At 40.4% G+C, this 18,536-nt stretch overlaps 1 protein-coding gene across 1 annotated transcript in view; it reads left to right on the plus strand.

Moving 5' to 3' along the window:
- STK32C (serine/threonine kinase 32C) overlaps window positions 1-18,536 on the plus strand; it is a 278,955-nt gene that overhangs the window by 160,758 nt on the left and 99,661 nt on the right. The gene's annotated exons all lie outside the window — the stretch shown is intronic.

Raw genomic sequence — 18,536 nt, forward strand, 5'->3', positions numbered from 1 at the left:
ATTTTCCCCAACATCTACCAGTGTTCACATGTCAAGTTTGGTCCAGATTCATCATTGTTTGAGTCCACAGTGCTCTCTGGATGTAGGTGAACTACAACTCCCAAACTCAAGTTCAATGCTCACCACATCCTTCTACTATTTTCTGTGCGCCAAGTTTGGTTCAGTTCCATCATTAGTCAGGCATGTAACTGGGGGGGGGGAGGGGGGCTTGAGGGGCTTCAGCCCCTTCCCCCAAATTCTCAGGGTGGTCCGCGAGAAGGCCTTACTGGTACATTATTTAAACTGTTATGTTTATTCATATCATGATCTGATCACCATGCTCAATATATCCCGTATGCATGGGGGTATTGGGGTAATGATACAAAAGGTTTGCTAGGGTAGACCCTTTTTAACTCAGTCTCAGCCCCCCCCCCTGAAAAAATCAGCTCCCCCCGGATCAAAATCCTGGCTACGGGCCTGTCGTTAATGGAGTTCAAGATGCTCTCTGATTGTAGCTTATCTATAAATCCCAGCAACTACAACGCCCGAATGACAAAATCAATCCCTCCCCCAACCCCACCAGTATTCAAGTTTGGGTGTTTGTGCCAAGTTTGGTCCAGTGAATGAAAATACACCCTGCATATCAGATATTTAATTATGATTCGTAACAGTAGCAAAATTACAGTTATGAAGTAGCAATGAAAATAATGTTATGGTTGGGGGTCACCACAAAATGAGGAACTGTATTAAGGGGTTGTGGCATTAGGAAGGTTGAGAAACACCCCCTTAGATCAAAATCTGGGTCAAAATCCAAATTATTTTTAAAGAGCTTTATTTAGGCTGGATTTACATTGTCAAACAATGCAATTCGGATTGCATTATATGGTCAATGTAGATCCACGTAATGTAGTTCAAACTGCATTATATAGGTCTACCCTGACTATATAATGAAGTTCAAACTGCATTATTTGGAAGTGTAGATGGAGCCTCAGCTGGCAACCGAAGACATAGGCTGGCAGATTATTTGAATTTTGGTTTTGACAAATTCAATTTTACTTCTTTAATTAGATCTTTGGGATCAAAACACCTTACTCATCTACCAATCCAAAAATAATCAGAAAGTTCAAGTTAAAAAGTGCTCAGTGTCTTGGAATCTGTGGAGGTGCAACATGCAGTTTATTCCATGACTCATAGAAGGGGTCGTGGCTGATACGTATGAGTGGCAATTTTCATTATGAACTGCATAACCTTTCCATTCAGTGACTGATAATGAAGCTAATGAAATGCAGGCTAGGGATTTATATATACCAAAATGGGCACCAAACCCTTATTCATCAGCAATTAACATGTAATTGAAATAACAATGTTTTATTTAAAAAGTTTTATCTCATTAAGAAGTATCTATATATAACAAGCATATATTCAAGGTGCTTATTAACCTAACAAGAACATTGGGTGAAAATGTCACTGAAGGGACACAACCCCATGGCAGAGCAGAGGTTAAAAATACATCTCTTTCACAGAATAGAAGAAGATTTGCCTATTTATAATGGATTAATAGCATTACATGGAGTTATTAAAAACCCAGAAAAAGTAACATTAGTAACAGATTCTTTGCCTGTGACTGAAAGTGTGAATTACGCTAGATGAAAGGGGTTGTTTTGCTAGTGTCGTTCTGCTTTAGGTCAATTGCCTATTTAAATGTAGTATAGGATTCTTTCTCTGGATCCTAAAGGTTATTCCTCTGAACACTGTTTACTAGAGAATTTGAGATAGAGATAATTTTTCATTCATCTAATTATAATTAAATCTAGTTGACATTGAGCTACCAGAACACTGGACCAGTAAATTGGTCTAATCCAAGGGTCCCCAAACAAAGGCCCTTGGACCTGAAGCAGTCCACCAAGGTCACTTAAACAGGCCTCTGCTTTAGTATTTAGACTTAGAGTTGTTGTAGGTTTTTCGGGTTATATGACCATGTTCTAGAACAGTGGTTCTCAACCTGGGGTCCCCAGATGTTTTTGGCCTACAACCCCCAGAAATCCCACCCAGTTTACCAGCTGTTAGGATTTATGGGAGTTGAAGGCCAAAAACATCTGGGGACCCCAGGTTGAGAACCACTGTTCTAGAAGCATTCCCTCCTGATGTTTTGCCTGCATCTATGGCAAGCACCCTCAGTGGTTGTGAGGTCTGTTGGAAACTAGGAAAAACTGGGTTTATAAATCTGTGGAATTTCCAGGGTGGGAGGAATCATAGATTCATAGAATCATAGAATCAAAGAGTTGGAAGAGACCTCATGGGCCATCCAGTCCAACCCCCTGCCAAGAAGCAGGAACATTGCATTCAAATCACCCCTGACAAATGGCCATCCAGCCTCTGCTTAAAAGCTTCCAAAGAAGGAGCCTCCACCACACTCCGGGGCAGAGAGTTCCACTGCTGAACGGCTCTCACAGTCAGGAAGTTCTTCCTAATGTTCAGATGGAATCTCCTCTCTTGTAGTTTGAAGCCATTGTTCCACGTCCTAGTCTCCAAGGAAGCACTCTTGTCTGTTGGAGTTAGGTGTGAATGTTTCAGTTGGCCACCTTGATTAGCATTTGATGGCCTGGCAGGTTTTAGGTGTGCCTTGTTAGTGCCTGATTGTTTCCCCTCAGAAATTCCCTGTTGGGAATCAGCCTGTGTTTGAGTTTCAGGATCCTGATGTGGGAAATGATGAGAGAAATGATGGTGCTGAGGCTGAGGTACAAGATGGAGTGGTTTGGTCAATGATTTTCAGGCAGACAATGACAGAGATGCTCCAGTGCAAAGGGCAGTTTCTCATGAGAATATTCCTACTGGGCCTAGCAATGATGGTTCACTCCCTCTCTCTGGAAGCTCTCAAGATTTGGGTTTGGAAAACAATCTGACGCCTGGGAATTTTAATGAGCAGCCAGATAGAGAGCTGAAGAATAGGCGGCTCGATATTAGCCAGGATCGACAGCAAACTCAGTGTTTACATCGCTCTGAAAGGCTTCGTCTGATAAGGGGTAAATGTGGGGGAAAGCGAAACCAATTTCTGAATTTTGGGATATAAGGTTTGCCTCAAGGGGAAACCTGTTAGATTAGGCATCATTTGGAAATCAAGTTCATGTGCCATGGAAATCCTGTTCAAGGGGTCTTGTTCCTGTGGAGGTTTTTTTTTTTAGCCTTTTGGATTGTCTTTACATCCTGTTGATTCCTGTCTGGATTAATACTGTCTTGGATTGCTTTTATATCTGGTGTGGACATTGCTTTGTGTTACTACCTTTTATGGACTTATTACTTTTTGGAACTGTCTTATTTTCTTACAAGCGTTTATTTCTCCTGGCTATTTACTACACTTCAATAAAAGAAGATTTGTTTCTCACTCTTCGTGTGGTGTGTTTTAAAGTCAGAGGGCTTTTTCCTGACCTGGAGTGCAACATTCCACTGTATTTGAGTGTTGTTTTACTGATATAATTTTAGAGTTTTTAAATACTGATAGCCAGATTTTGTTCATTCTCATGGTTTTCTCCTTGCTGTTGAAATTGTCCACATGCTTATGGATTTCAATGGCTTCTCTGTGTTGTCTGGTATGTTGGTTGTTAGAGTGGTTCAGCATTTCTGTATTCTCAAATAATATGCTACGTCCAGGTTGGTTCATCAGATGCTGCTAGGAGGGAGGGGGCTGATCTAATATCCCTAGGGAGGGTGTTCCACAGCTGAGGGGCCACCACTGAGAAGGCCCATCAACCATTCTCTCAGAATAATGTAATTGGCATTCCAAGCATTGGGCAAAATCACTATCACATGCAGAGCCCCAAGGGCTCCGCAGAGCACAGATTGAGAACCCTTGATTTAGACCATCAGCTGTTGTATGTTTCAGAAGTCGGTTTGCCAATAATTGCATGGTTATTGACTCTTGTTCCTGACATGTAGGAATCTGATGTGTTTGTGTGGGACTTTGTACCTCTTCTCTTGAGCTGGTCATTGACTGTAATAAAGCGAACTTGAACTTGAACTTGTAGGAATCTAGTCTTTTGGCTTATAGTTATGGAGATGTTGGACTGCTTTTCAAAGCCTTTTAAAACTCTCTTAAAATAGATTAAGGTGTATGCCAAGCAAACTAGCATGTGATTAACAGCATAAGGGTGTGCAAAAAAAATCTAAACCAGTTCCAGGTTCTGAGTCAATTTCTTCAAGCAGAGAAAGCAGAGAGGAGTTCAGAAATGGTTACAGCTTGAAAATGTTAATACTGATGATGCAGCATTAAATTTAGCTTGTTATCATGATAACTTTAAGAAAACTTTAGAAAATTACTATATCCATTAATTTGTTAAATTGAACATCATTTGAAATTACTCAGAATGACGAGCAACACATGAAAGTAATGAGATCCATCAACCATTCTCTCAGAATAATTGGCATTCCAAGCTTTGGGCACAATCAGTTTTTTAAAAAAAATAAAAATAAAATGAATGGATGAGACTTTACTGACATCACCAGAACAGCTTACAAAAGCGAAGGTTTGATATTCTTCAGCTTTGCTCTATTTGGATTTGTTCTGGTTTTGTTCTTGTGCTAAGCACTCAAAGGTTGCACAAAGAAGTATTAGTTTGTGGAGCTCCAGTGGAAATATTGGAAAGTCCCTTAATCCAGTTAAAACCCTACCACATTTCATTCTCTGATTCTTCCAATCTAACTCTGTGTACAGTGTGTGTTTGAGAGAGAGCAAGAGTATGAGAGAGGATTGTTTAACTTGCTCTCAGTTCACATAGGGATTAAACATCCCTGTTGCTCGCTGAATTTTGGAGGCCTGCTACCCTATGTGCACTATCACCGAAAATGTTAAGAAAAGCCTTCCAAATGCCTCTCTCTCTCTCTGTGTGTGTGTGTGTGTGTGTATGTATGTGTGTGGGTGGGTGGGTGAAACTGCTTCACTTGTAGAAGATAGAGCAACCTTGTTTTCCACTACTCCATGGACTGGCACATCAACCAAATGGATTTAAATTACAAGAAAAGTATTTCCAGATAAACAAGAACATTTATATTACTTTTAGAGCTGTTTGGCAGCAAAGTGGGCTGCTTTGTAACCCCAAAATATTAGAACCCTAAAATATGCTGACACTGTCCCCAATCCATCAAGTAAAGGTTAAAGTTTCCCTTGACATTAAGTCTAGCCATGTCGGACTATTGGGGGTGGTGGTGGTGCTCATTTCTATTCTATTCTATTCTATTCCTAAGCTGAAAAGCTGGCATTGTCCAAGGTCATGTCTGTATGGAGCGCTGCTACCTTCCCACAGAAGAGGTACCTATTGATTTACTCACATTTGCATGTTTTCAAACTGCTAGGTTGACAGAAGCTGGGGCTAACAGCAGGAGCTCACCCCGCTGCCCGGATTCAAACTGCCAACCTTCTGGTCAGCAAATTCAGCAGCTCATCAGTTTGACCCTCTGCACTACAAGGGGGTGCAATTTGGCTACCAGTATTTAAAAAAAAAACACAGAAGGAAGACAGTAAATAATGAACACCACTCAGATACAGGAGAATGCTGGATAACAAACCACCAAAGGCCAGTGAACAAGTAATATTTAAATACCTCCCAAACAGAAGATGGCTCCGGGCAACAAAGACCAGGCTACCTTCTGTACATATATCCTCACTGATTAACTTTGAAAACTTTATTGTGACTCAAATGCTAATTCAAGGTTGCTAATTGCTACATTCACACTTGCTCTAAACAGACATGGGTTCTTTCTCTCACCCTGGACATTCAACAGGTGTGTGTGTGTGTGTGTGTGTGTGTGTATGTATATATATATATATATGCCACTTGCCTCACTGCCAATAGAACCTCTGAAGATGCCAGCCACAGATGAAGGTGAAACATTAAGAGAGAATGCTGCTAAAACAAGGCCATACAGCCCAAAAAACTTACAGCAACCCAATATTTCCTATCTGGACCACATTTTGAAATTGCTCCCCGGATTTGAACCACCAACCTTTTGATTGGCATATTCAGCAGCTAAGTGGTTTAACTCCATCATGAGGGGCCCTCCCTTTCTCCCATCCATCTAGTGGGGGAATTTTCAGTACAAATATTCAAAGTTTTTTAAAGTACAAAATTGATGTGGAGATGCATTCAGGCACCAAAATGGAGGCTGTCAGTCACCCATGAGTCACACTTGCTCCAGTCTTTCTCCATATGATCAATCTCTGCATATGACATTTTGTAAATAAATGTTTGTGGTGGCACATGTACGCACTCAGCAAATGTTTTCAATAATTATCATGACTCTTAATAATTGCCACTGTCATGGAAACTGTTTCCTGCATATATGCCTTATATGTATAATATTTTTGCTTACAAACTGTGCACTTGAGGGCTATTGGAAGTAATTATATGGGGGGTTAAAGGAGTCATGGAAAAATGTATTAAGGAAACATTTTGTTAGGAAAGTATTAACATAGCGTGACATGAACGTAATGTGAGAAACATTTTTAAATGAAGGCATTTCACTGGAAAGCATGCAGTACCATTAACTTAAAAGATTGTGTTTGTAGAATTGACCTTCATTCTCTTTTGTAAGAAAGCTATAGTTGATCCCAATTCCAAGTGGCACTTGGCTAATAGTTATGGATAATACTACATTTTTCTCCATTATCTCTCATAGTAAAGGGCAGCACCAAGGTCCTTCTTATTGGTTGGAAAGATTAAAAGGCAAAACTATTAAAGGGAATGGACCAGTAAAAGAGGGCGGAGAAATGAATAATGCTGAGGTTGACACCAAGCATCAAGGTGCCAGTCCAGTGTCATCACTTGGACATCTTTGATTGCTGGATCACAAGTTGCCATGATCTACTGCTGATGACATCTGTCCTACATCATTAAGTGACCTGTTCTCATCAATATTTAAATATTACTTGATTCCTCTTCTGCATAGCATAATTCTGGGTAACTGTGGGAAATATAATTGTCAGCTAGACTCGGCAACCCAGTGCTGCTCAAGTCCATAATATACGCATATCTTAGCCCAGTGGTTCTCAACCTTCCTAATGCCGCAACCCCTTAATACAGTTCCTCATTTTGTGGTGACCCCCAACCATAACATTATTTTCATTGCTGCTTCATAACTGTAATTTTGCTACTGTTACAAATCATAATGTAAATATCCAATATGCAGGATGTATTTTCATTCACTGGACCAAATTTGCCACAAATACATGATACACCCAAATTTGAATACTGGTGGGGTTGGGGGAGGGATTGATTTTGTCATTTGGGAGTTATAGTTGCTGAGATTTATAGTTAACCTACAATCAGAGAGCATTTTGAACTCCACTAACGATGGAACTGAACCAAACTTGGCACACAGAAAATAGTGGAAGGATGTGGTGGGCATTGACCTTGAGTTTGGGAGTTGTAGTTCACCTACATCCAGAGAGCACTGTGGAATCAAACAATGATGGATCTGGACCAAACTTGGCACGAATACTCAATTTGCCCAAATGTGAACACTGGTGGAATTTGAGGAAAATAGACCTTGATACTCAAGAGTTGTCATTGCTGGGATTTATAGTTCATCTACACTCAAAGAGCATTCTGAACCCCACCAACAATAGAATTGGGCCAAACTTCCCACACAGAACCCCCATGAGAAAATACTGTGTTTTCTGATGGCCTTTGGCGACCTCTCTGACACCCCCTTGCGACCCCTCCAGGGATCCTGACTCTCAGGTTGAGAAACGCTGTCTAAGCCTATTTTGTTGTTGCATCTTGAATCAAAACATCCACACTGGGTGGGATTAGAACAGATTACTGTAAAAATATTTTTTCACATTTCTAGACTGAATTCAAAAACTAGACTCTGCATCCCTCCCCAGAACACTGATTTTGCTGCCCTACACTACTCCAAGGCAAGATCCATCAATGGAGAAGGACCTCTTGTCCTTATCAGGGCATTTTGGAGCTCATCATAAATACATACATCCTATAATCTCACAAAGTTTGCACTTGTAAATCTTATATTTTACACAGAAGTTAATAGAGACCAGTAGTTACAATAGTAGATTTGTGGTTTGTTTTCAATATCTTGTTCTGAGTCATAAACTTAATACGCATTTCTGTTTGACTGATTTTATCTTTTGAGTAATGTACTATACATTAGATGTCTCTGTTCAGTAACTCTGCAACATTACAGCAGGAACATGAATTACTTTCTTTTGTTTTTAGAGTGAGAATTAATGAACACTGGGGCATCATAAAAAGAATAGCTTCACACAGAAAATGAATACTGTTGCTAATTAATTAATAAGAAAATGGGTGGTATAGGACATTGTATTTTAATTGAAATGTGAGTATAGCAATTTGAACAATGTTCAGTAATCAGAAGGCAATGGATTATTCAAGCAATAATGTAGTGAAGATGTGCTATCATCTTCATTCCCTTGACATATTTACTTTGTTTAGCTGTAACATTTTCTCTTGTTTAAAAGTTTTATTAAAACAACTTCATTAATTTATGTTGGAAAGTACTTATACTGAAGCAATGATAATTATTTTGAGGTTCATAGTTGATGGCTACAACATCAGCAGTTGATAGCCACAATATTAGCAGATAATATGCATTTGGTTCTCACGCAAAATGGGAAGAATAGTTTGCTTTCACTGACCATCACCTCCAACATTGTAGTGGAGTTAAATATTCAGAAATACCAATTGAATCGACTGATGTAGGAATCACTTTCCAAATTCTAGTGATTTTCTAGCGTAGGGCATTTTTCTCTAAGCTCAGCAGAAGATGGCTTCTGTATGACCTTCCTAAAGAAGGTACACTTCTAATATTGTTTGCTGTTCAGAAGTAATTCAACCTTACAATTGCATTGCTTTAATCATTTGCACAGCTTGCAGCTAAGAATGACGGAGGTTTTTTTCTGCTTATGATAAAGGTCACCAAGGTCTACACTGTAGATTTACTTTAAGTATAATCTGTTTAAAAATGTCTTTGCATCAGTTCAAATTAGATCCCCCCCTCAATGTAACAGCAAGATTTGCATTTACTTTTTTTTACAACTTTTGAATAAGCTCACATTTTGCAAAGCAGAGGAAAATGAGATACATATTTCCACATACTAAGAAATGAATCCACATAATAGAGCCATTAATGATTTTTTTTCCTGGTGAAATCAAGCAATTTAGGGTGGATAGTGAGAACCGGACTGTGGATAGTGAGAACCAGCATATGGATACAGAAACCCGACAAGCAGATAGTAAGATCTGGCTCTAGGCTGCTGTGAGTCCATACCTGGTGAGATTTAAAGCTAAAACCCAATGTCCCCAATTAAAGAAATCTCACCACTTGAAGCAGAAGCAGAAGGTATTTAAACCATCCAGAAGGGATGCCAACCAGCGGTACTCTGATCAAAGGATAAAGCACACATTTTTATACAGTATGGTATTTTGTTTTGCCTGCTCATCCCCACCTGGGACCAGATTTTTGCTGAGCCGGTCTCTGATGTCAAACCAGCTGGGAGGATTACCTCTGTGAGGCAGGACCGTGGTGCCCACCAGCCAATCAAAGAACGTGTCCCACTTTCAATGCATATTTCTGCTCTCCAATGACTGTAGGGGGACAGGATGACCAGTTGTACAAAAGAATACATAGTTTTCTAAGTGAATCACATTGTCTCTTTTTTGAGACGAACAAAGTGGGGCTATCAGGTCCCTAATGGTTATGGATTTTTCTTTTGTATTTTGTATTGTAAGTGACCCATCAGGGTGGGTCAGGTGCCCACGGCACCCGTGTCCATCGTAGTCCATGCCAGGGTGTTGTCCAAAGTGATGGGATTATGGAATCCATTCCTTGGAAAGGGGAAATGGCATCTTGGATAAGCGGGACAGGACTTTCCGGTATCAGGAAAGAGTGTCAGATGATTAGTATTCTTTTTGTTTCCACGAGGTTGCACAAAGGATAGGTGGACCAGTATCAGGGTCCTGTTGTCCCTTTTACAGCTGGCCTTATGGTAATCAATAGAAATGGATTGATTTCAGAGGTGATGGGTGTTTGAGTCCACTGTTGTTGCAATGGCTAGAAAAAATTCTGAAGTAATTTCTGGGTTAAGAAGTGCCAGTGAAATGCTTTGGTGGCTTCAGATCTCTAAAAGTTTATAAAACATAAAATATTACAAGATGCACACACAAGGGGGTCTGTGGGTACTGGGGGGACCCATTTATGGGAGCCAGGGTGCCCACAGGGGCAAGGGTTGACTCTGGATTACTTGGGATGAAGGTGGTTATATTCTGGGGGGGGGGGGGGGAGGGAGCCCCACTCCGAGGGCTGTGGGGGGTATGAAGCCAGCTGCAAGAGGTGAAAGGGAGAGAGAAAGACACAGGAGGATACAAGGAATCAAAATATAAGGATAATACACTGAAGTGTACATTTATTAAAGGAGTTGCTTTGTAATAGAGGGGGAAGATAGAATGTATCTAGGGTGCTGGTAGCTGTTCCTGAGCTCCTCCGGTCATTTGCACATATGATCAGCTGGGCTCTGGGCTCCCACTCCCAGCGGGTCTCTCTGCTATGGTTCCAATCGTATAAATGTATTAATTTTGACCTAGGTGGGGGGTCGGTGCTTGAGACTGTCGCAGAATGGCACTGTCAAAGTTAGGTTCCTTTACTGTTAAGCCATAGGTGAGAATCTCTCTACAGGCAAATATCTGAGTAACAAATATCTGACTTACTTACAAGTCCTAGTTACAAACAAGGGTGGGACAACAGGAAGTGAGAGGAAATCTACCCCTAGGAAGGGATATTTATCTCCTGTAAGAGTTATCACGGGGGGAAAGTGTATCTACTGAAGCTTTATCGCCAATCCTTGTTTCCACAAAAAGCCAATTTTTTCAAAATCCTGTTGTCACAGAGACAGAAAGTGTGGTGAAATCTTCTGAACAGAGGCACAGGCAGCAAAACAAACACGACAGAGGTGTTCACGTTTCCCTATGCTATTCAAAGATAAATAGATAATAGATAGATGGCTGGAGTTAAATTTTAAAAATGTACATGTTCCAAATTACATATAAATTCAACTTAAAAGCAAAGCTAGAGAATCTATCTTGTTTGTAATTTGGGGACTGCCTTTATATGTATACACACACACGTCAAGATCTTTCCAAGCAAAATAGCATTAAAGGGGGGGCATGGAGATATTAAACAGACCAATATGTTCCATACTATACATGACAGTTAATGAAGCAGCTCTGTTTTGAACAAATACAGATATGTTTCAATTGTATAGTGACTGCTTTTTTGTCCTGGTTGGTTTCTGGTACCGTAGTTTCTGTTAGCAATCTTTGTTCTATTGCAGTACTTGAAATGTCTATTTTCAGTTTACACGGGAATACTTTAATGGAACCAGCACTTTGTCAGATGCATAAAAGGGGGGTGGGGTGGGGAGGGAGGAACGATAGCATAATTAATGGCTTGCACTTTCTGCCTTGTCCTTTTCTTGCAGCAGTGGTAGCCTTTTGTGTCTGCACCTGGGTTTTCCTTTCCACTGTATTCCTAACAGGCATATGGCAGAAGCAGGTCTGGCAAATAACATTTTATAGCATTTATCCCTGTTCTTAGGTTTGTAGAATCAGCAAGAGGTATGCGTAAAAATATTTTTAATAAATGTATTTTCATACAGCCTAATGATCGAAATCTGCTTCCAGGATCACACCTTTGGGATATTTAGACTGCCAATATGCATGCAGCAGACTCTAATATTATCACATTCCCCACTCACATGTTTTCTAAATATTTTGTTTTCTGTTAAAGAACGTTTGGTTCCAAAAATCAGCACTAATATGTGTGTGCTCTTTTTTAGTTAGCCTTAAAATGGTATGACTACAAGGTTCCAACTACATTGACCATTTAGTGCAGTTTCAAACTGGTATTGAAGAAAGTGTTTTCGGTGTGCAGATAAATACATAGGAAATCCTAGAACAAGTTTGAGGCCTAGATGATGATTACATGAACCACGGAGTACTGATAATAATAGTAATAATAGTAATAACAATAATAACACTTTATTTATATTCCGCTCTTCTCACCCCAAAGGGGACTCAGGGCGGATCACAGTACACATACATGGCAAACATTCAATGCAGCTTTGTATAGACAACACACAGACAGAACAGAAGGGGGTGCCATGGAAGGTTGGGCTTGAGTCCAGGAGGTGCTGTTGTTCTATCCTCTGTGACAAAGAGCAGTCAGGACTTCCTCCTTCCTTTTGGTCACCCAGCATTTTTTGATCTTTTTTCTTTATGGTGTCGTAAAATGCCTCCCCCACTTTTTAGCGATACCTAATTTCTCTAATCACAGCTAAAGCTGTTTTTGAATTGCTTAGGTAAACAATGAGCTAGGCTGACAGTTGGCAGTACACGTCAACCCGGGGATTCGAACTTGCAACCTTTTGGTTGATAGATCTTATAATTGCTGATGATTTACCAGCTGTGCTAAACCTCCGGCTTTCTTTTGGACACTTCTCTGTGAATGTGTTGCCTGGTTGCTGCTGTTTGAAACTAGCTTTGAACTGTGTTGAATAGTCAGAGTAGAAGTAACACAAGATAAACTTTGAAAATTGCCTTGATCAAATTATTCTTCCATACTTCCATCTTCTTCACTGTATGTGCTGGATAGGGAATGCACAGAATCGCATGTGTGGTTCTGCATTTTCCACCTTCTACCCTTTTTGCTAGAGCATTCAAGATAGGTCTGCATCCCAATGTCATCAGCCAGACATGTTGCTATGCTCTCCTTTGACAGCTAGACTGGGCAAGGGGAAGGGGTTCAATAATTTTTATCACCATGATGTTGTTTGTGCAGAGGTATTGCTGAGCAAGCACACATGTGAACATCATAGAACCATAGGATCATAGAGTTGGAAGATACCACGTGGGGCATCCAGTCCAACCCCCTGCCAAGAAGCAGGAAAATCACATTCAAAGCACCTCCAACAGATGGTAATCCAGCCTCTGTTTAAAAGCCTACAAAGAAGGAACCTCCACCACACTCCGGGACAGAGTGTTCCACTGCTGAACGGCTCTTGCAGTCAGGAAGGTCTTCCTAATGTTCAGGTGGAATCTCCTTTCCTGTGGTTTGAAGCCGTTGTTCTGCACCCTAGTCTCCAGGGCAGCAGAAAACAAGCTTGCTCTCTCCTCCCTATGAATTTCCCTCACATATTTATACATGGCCATCATGTCTCCTGTCAGACTTGACTTCTGGAGAAGGCTGATAGAAGACATGAAGAGTCTGGAGAAGAAGCCGCTCCTCATAGGACTTGTTCTCCAGACCCTTGATCATTTTAATCACCCTTCTCTCGACACATTCCAGCTTGTCAACATCTCCCTTCAATTGGGGTGCCCAGAATTCGACACAGTATTCCAGGTGTGGCATGACCAAGGCAGAATAGAGGGGTAGCATGACTTCCCTGGATCTAGACACTATGCAGGCCAAAATCTCACTGTCTTTCTTAGCTGTCACATGACATTGTTAGCTCATGTTTAAAATGTTGTCCACAAGGACTCCAAGATCTTTTTCACATGTAATACTATCTAGCCAGCCGTCCCCCATTCTGTATCTTTGCGTTTAATTTTTTTCTGCCTAAGAGAAGTATCTTTCATTTGTCCCTGTTGAATTTCATTTTGTTGGTTTTGGCCCATCTCTCTAATCTGTTAAAATCATTTTGAATTCTTCTCCTGTCTTCTAGAGTATTGCCAGTCCCTCCCAATTTGGTGTCATCTGCAGACTTGATGATTTGCAGACATTAGGCATTAAGATTTGATTCTGATGAAATATACTACTTTTCACTTTAAGTTTGTCAACAAACCAGGCATGTAAAATCCATTTTTGATCCTAAATGTACAGATCCAATGGAATTTTAAACTGTACTTTCTAGCAAAATTGAATTAACAAGACTACAGTATAAACCCAGTAGATGTAGGGACCCCTCCCCCCCCCCCCCCCCCGGCAACTTCATGTGACTGCGAATCCACAGATAATAGCAAATTGTTGAAATGAAGGACTTCTGTCCCAAGAATACCAAAAAAGTCACACGGGAGGACCCTGAAAATGCCAAGAGAGGACATTTTTGTCTGACATAGATAAAAGAAACCACAGATACTGGCCTTGCAGATACAGGGGTTTTACTATTGCATACAATAGTCAGTTGCTACTGGCAATATGAATCTAACCTTTTTCTAACCTTCTGACTGTCTTAATTTTGCTGGTTAATCTTTCATTATTCCACTTTGTCAACTGTTTTTCAAACATTCCAGTTTCATTCTGCTCCTCCCAGCTTGTCCCTTTGTCTTCAGCTCACTTCAGTTGCTGCATACTGAGTTTAAAGCACAAAAGTAGTTTGCACTCCATTAACTCAGTGGGGAGAGTGCAAAGGAGATGAGAGAAGGGATGGAATCTTATGGGATTTCAGAAGCTGAAGCACAAAATCTTCAATAATAAACATTCTGAGGTCTAGAAGCCATAAATCAGAACAAAACCAGCCAGAGAGATGCTAGCCTGCTTTTACAAGACTCAGCTCAATCCATGCCCACATGTCCAATAGTATTTAGAGAGAGTGCATGACAGCCAGGGCTGTAGCCAAGGGTGGGGGGTAAAGACCGACAGGTCGGAGGTTAAAATCCGGGGAGATCGTGGATGAGTTCCCTCTGTCAGCTCCAACTTGCTATGTGGGGACATGAGAGAAGCCTTCCACAAGGATGGCAAAACATCAAACCATCTGGGCGTCCCCTGGGTAATGTCCTTGCAGATGGCCAATTCTCTCACATCAATTTCTCAAGTCGCTCTTGACTTAAAAAAATAAAAAAGAAGAAAGAAATGAAAACATCTTTCTTCGTATTGGCATAAAAGTCAATGAGATTTACTTCTGAGTAGATGTACATAGAATATGTGTAGTTATGAAATTATAATTCAGAAAAATAGTCTGTTTAAAAGCAAAATAACTACACAGTATAATCATGGGTCATGAATGAATGACCAGACAGGCAGTGTTATAAATCAATAGCACAGATGCAAGAACCTTTACAGAAAAGCCCTATCAAATCTTTATCTGGGACTCTTTAGAGTTCAGAAATGCTGCTTTTTAGACATCAGTGGACTGCTGACTGGAGGATTATGGAAAGTGGAGTCCAAAAAACCCCCACCCCAAAGAAAAACCGGTTCCTCTTTGTAAGCAATATAAAAAGCCACTTTATATAATTGGTCCATCAATCCCAGTTTTGTCTCCTTAACAGCAGTTTGGGAAATTTCCCACCTTTTACTTACCATCTTCGTATGCTGGCAAAACAGAGTCCCATGGAAGCCATCCCATGATGCACAGACACTTCTGGTGGGTGTGTATGGAAATCCATCTTGCCAGCATGCGAAGGTAGTCAGAAGACTTCATATTCAGGAGTCGGGTATTCCCCAACACCTGATTGAAAACAACAGTGGGTAGCAGAGGAAAGCCGGGACAAGATGCGGAAATGTCATGGGTTAGTTGGCCATCCATGAAGATGAACATTGCCGGGTAGGTCAGGTCCCCACTCTTAAGGACACTTTTCCCCACTTTCCTCCACACACACCCCTCCCCTGCTCATGGGATAAAGACAATAGTCTCATCCAGAGATACCAAGGAGCAAACTTTCTGTATGTATGAGGTTGGGGATGGAGAAGTGCCCTTTTAGTACTAAAAGGTTTGTTTGTTTGTTTTGTCGTGTCAGAAGCAACTTTAGAAACTGCAAGTCACTTCTGATGTGAGAGAATTGGCCGTCTGCAAAGATGTTGCCCAGGGGACACCCGGATGTTTTTTTTTGATGTTTTTACCATCCTTGTGGGAGGCTTCTCTCATGTCCCTGCATGGGGAGCTGGAGCTGATAGAGGGAGCTCATCCGCACTCTCCCCGGATGCGAACCTGTGACTTGTCGTTCTTCAGTCCTGCCGGCACAGGGCTTTAACCCACTGCACCACCAGGGGCTCCTAGTACTAAAAGTAGTGCCACAGGTAGTTGAAGCAAGAATGGTAAATAAGAAGTTTTAGAGCCACTAAAGAGGAATACAGAAATACTTAAACTATGCTTTCTTCTTATTTGTTGGTTTACGAGACTTGCATTCCACCTCCCATTTCCACCAAAATGATGCTCAAGGTAGTTGAGAGCAATAATGCAAATCCTACAGAGCTACAATAAACAATAAAATGCAAAGAAAATTGAGCTGAAGCATCAGTAAAAGCAACCTATTAACATGAGTTGAAACATAAGAATTACTTTGCCTATCAGTTGAAGATCCTTAGAGACAGGGAGCCTGTTTACATTAGATAACTACATCATTGTGATCACCCTTTAAATGTCATGATTGCATTTAAGGAATTCTGTGGTTTATAGTTTCATGAGGCACCAAAGGTATTTGATTGATTATTCTAGGGTTTTCTCCTTGTAAGCGGAAAACCCTAGAAATCTTTGCCATGCCATTTAAAGGAGAATCATAGTGCTGTAATTATGTGAATTGTAAGGTGAAATGGCCCAACATTAAATGAGGCATTTTCAAAAAGATGTCGAAAATTGGAGAGGCCACTAAAATGTTCCCTTTTACATTCTTGCTTCATATCCTTCAATATCACACTAACAAAAATCAGGTCACATGTGGTCAGTGACATCAGGATGTGGTCAAGATGAGCAAATGAACAAAAAGAGATAGACTATCTGAGGTTGTAGCAGTTTGCTTTTTGTCTGATGCTACAAGGAGTACAAGATTCCTCCCTGCTGAGTTAATGGAATACAAACTATTTTGAACTCTGAACTTGAAGTGCAGCAAGGAAGAGAGATAAACTGGAACATTAGAAAATCAGAGATAAACTAGAACATTAGAAAAGTGGTATGACAAAGGATTAACCTGGACGGTCACTATCATACTGGCATGATACTTCAGTGGATAGCAGAACGGAAATCCTGGGCTGGAGACCATGATTATCACAATTTTATTGAATACGTTTAAGGCAGAGCTTTCCAAATTGGGTGCCGCGACACATTAGTGTGTCGATTGCAGTATGTATGTAGGTATGTTGCATGAACATAATGAAAAACCTTTGAGTCTGTTTGGAATCAGCAATGCCAAATTACATGCATCTTGGACATGTATGTTATTATCGTACAATAATACATTTTAAAAATATAAATGAATATAAATGAGATATGTTGTGGCCCCATACATTTCATTATTACAATTTATGTATATTCCTTATAATATCTCCTATAATAGGTTGGTTTAACCTCTGTTTTTCTAATAAAAGTAAATTTGTGTTGCAAAATGATGCAGGTCTAAAAAGCATGTCACCAACATAAAATATTTGGAAAGCTCTGCTTTAGAGGCTGTATTTTCCAGATTGGTACGCTGCTTTTGCAGCATCAATAGTCAATCTTGCAGAAATAACAGTGAGAACGTGTGATTCAGATTGACATAGTTATAGGTTTCAATTTACCAAATATAACATTTTTCCAATGAATTGTATGCTAGGTACATAATTTCTGTCATCAAACATTGAATAGTTCCAACATTTAATACCATCTTTAAAGGTGAATAATGATGGCAAAGATTCAAAAAGTAAGGCCATACAAAAGACCTTAAAATGCCGAATTATTTATTTATTGTAAAGTGTAGGAGCCCTGGGTTGCAAGATGGGTTAAATCGTTGTGCCAGCAGGATTGAAGACTGACAGGTTGGAGGTTCGAATCCCAGGAGAGCACAGATGAGGTCCCTCTGTCAGCTCCAGATCCCCATGCCGGTGCTGCACTCCAGGACAGGAAGAACCTTCTGACTTTAAAACACCACACATTGAGTAGGGAAAACAATCCTTTTTATTGAAGGTAAGTAAAAGCAGCAAAGTAAAAAGCACTTTAAAGGAATAGGTAAATTCAGTTAGGTAAGAAGATAAGCAGGAACAAATTAGTCCAAGGTAGGGTCCAGCAAAGTCTAAAAAAGAAAGTCCAGACTTCTTTAACACAATCCAAAGAACCATGAAATGTTGATCCAAGGCATGAGTATGTAATCACAAAAGACAAAGAGTCAAACCATGAAACAAGAAATCCTTAAACATGAATCTTCCCAGCAAAGGCTTCCATGAAACAAGAACAAGAACTTAGCAGGATTCGAAACTATGCTTCATCTGACTATATTTCCCATGCTTGGAACTTTATATCCCCTCGTTAAGCCATTCCATGCACTCAGAAATGGTTTCGTTTTCCCTGAACACCTCTTATCTTTTTCTGTCAAAGCCTGGCAGAATGCCTAAGGCCTTAGTCGAGCTGTCTGTTTTGGCTAATTTCCTCCTGCCTGTCTATATGCTCATTAGTTTCTGCAGGTGCCAAGTTGTTTTCAAGCCCCAAATCCTGGGAACTCTCTGGGAGCAATTCAGGGAGTAAACCATCATCCCTTTACTCTGCAGGAACATTCTCATGGGAAACTACACTTTGAATAGGTGTCTCTATGTCATTGTCTGCATCAGTATCACTGACCAAACCATTGCCA

This window comes from Anolis sagrei, chromosome 3 (assembly GCF_037176765.1).
Source record: "Anolis sagrei isolate rAnoSag1 chromosome 3, rAnoSag1.mat, whole genome shotgun sequence".
NCBI classification, from domain to species: domain Eukaryota; kingdom Metazoa; phylum Chordata; class Lepidosauria; order Squamata; family Dactyloidae; genus Anolis; species Anolis sagrei.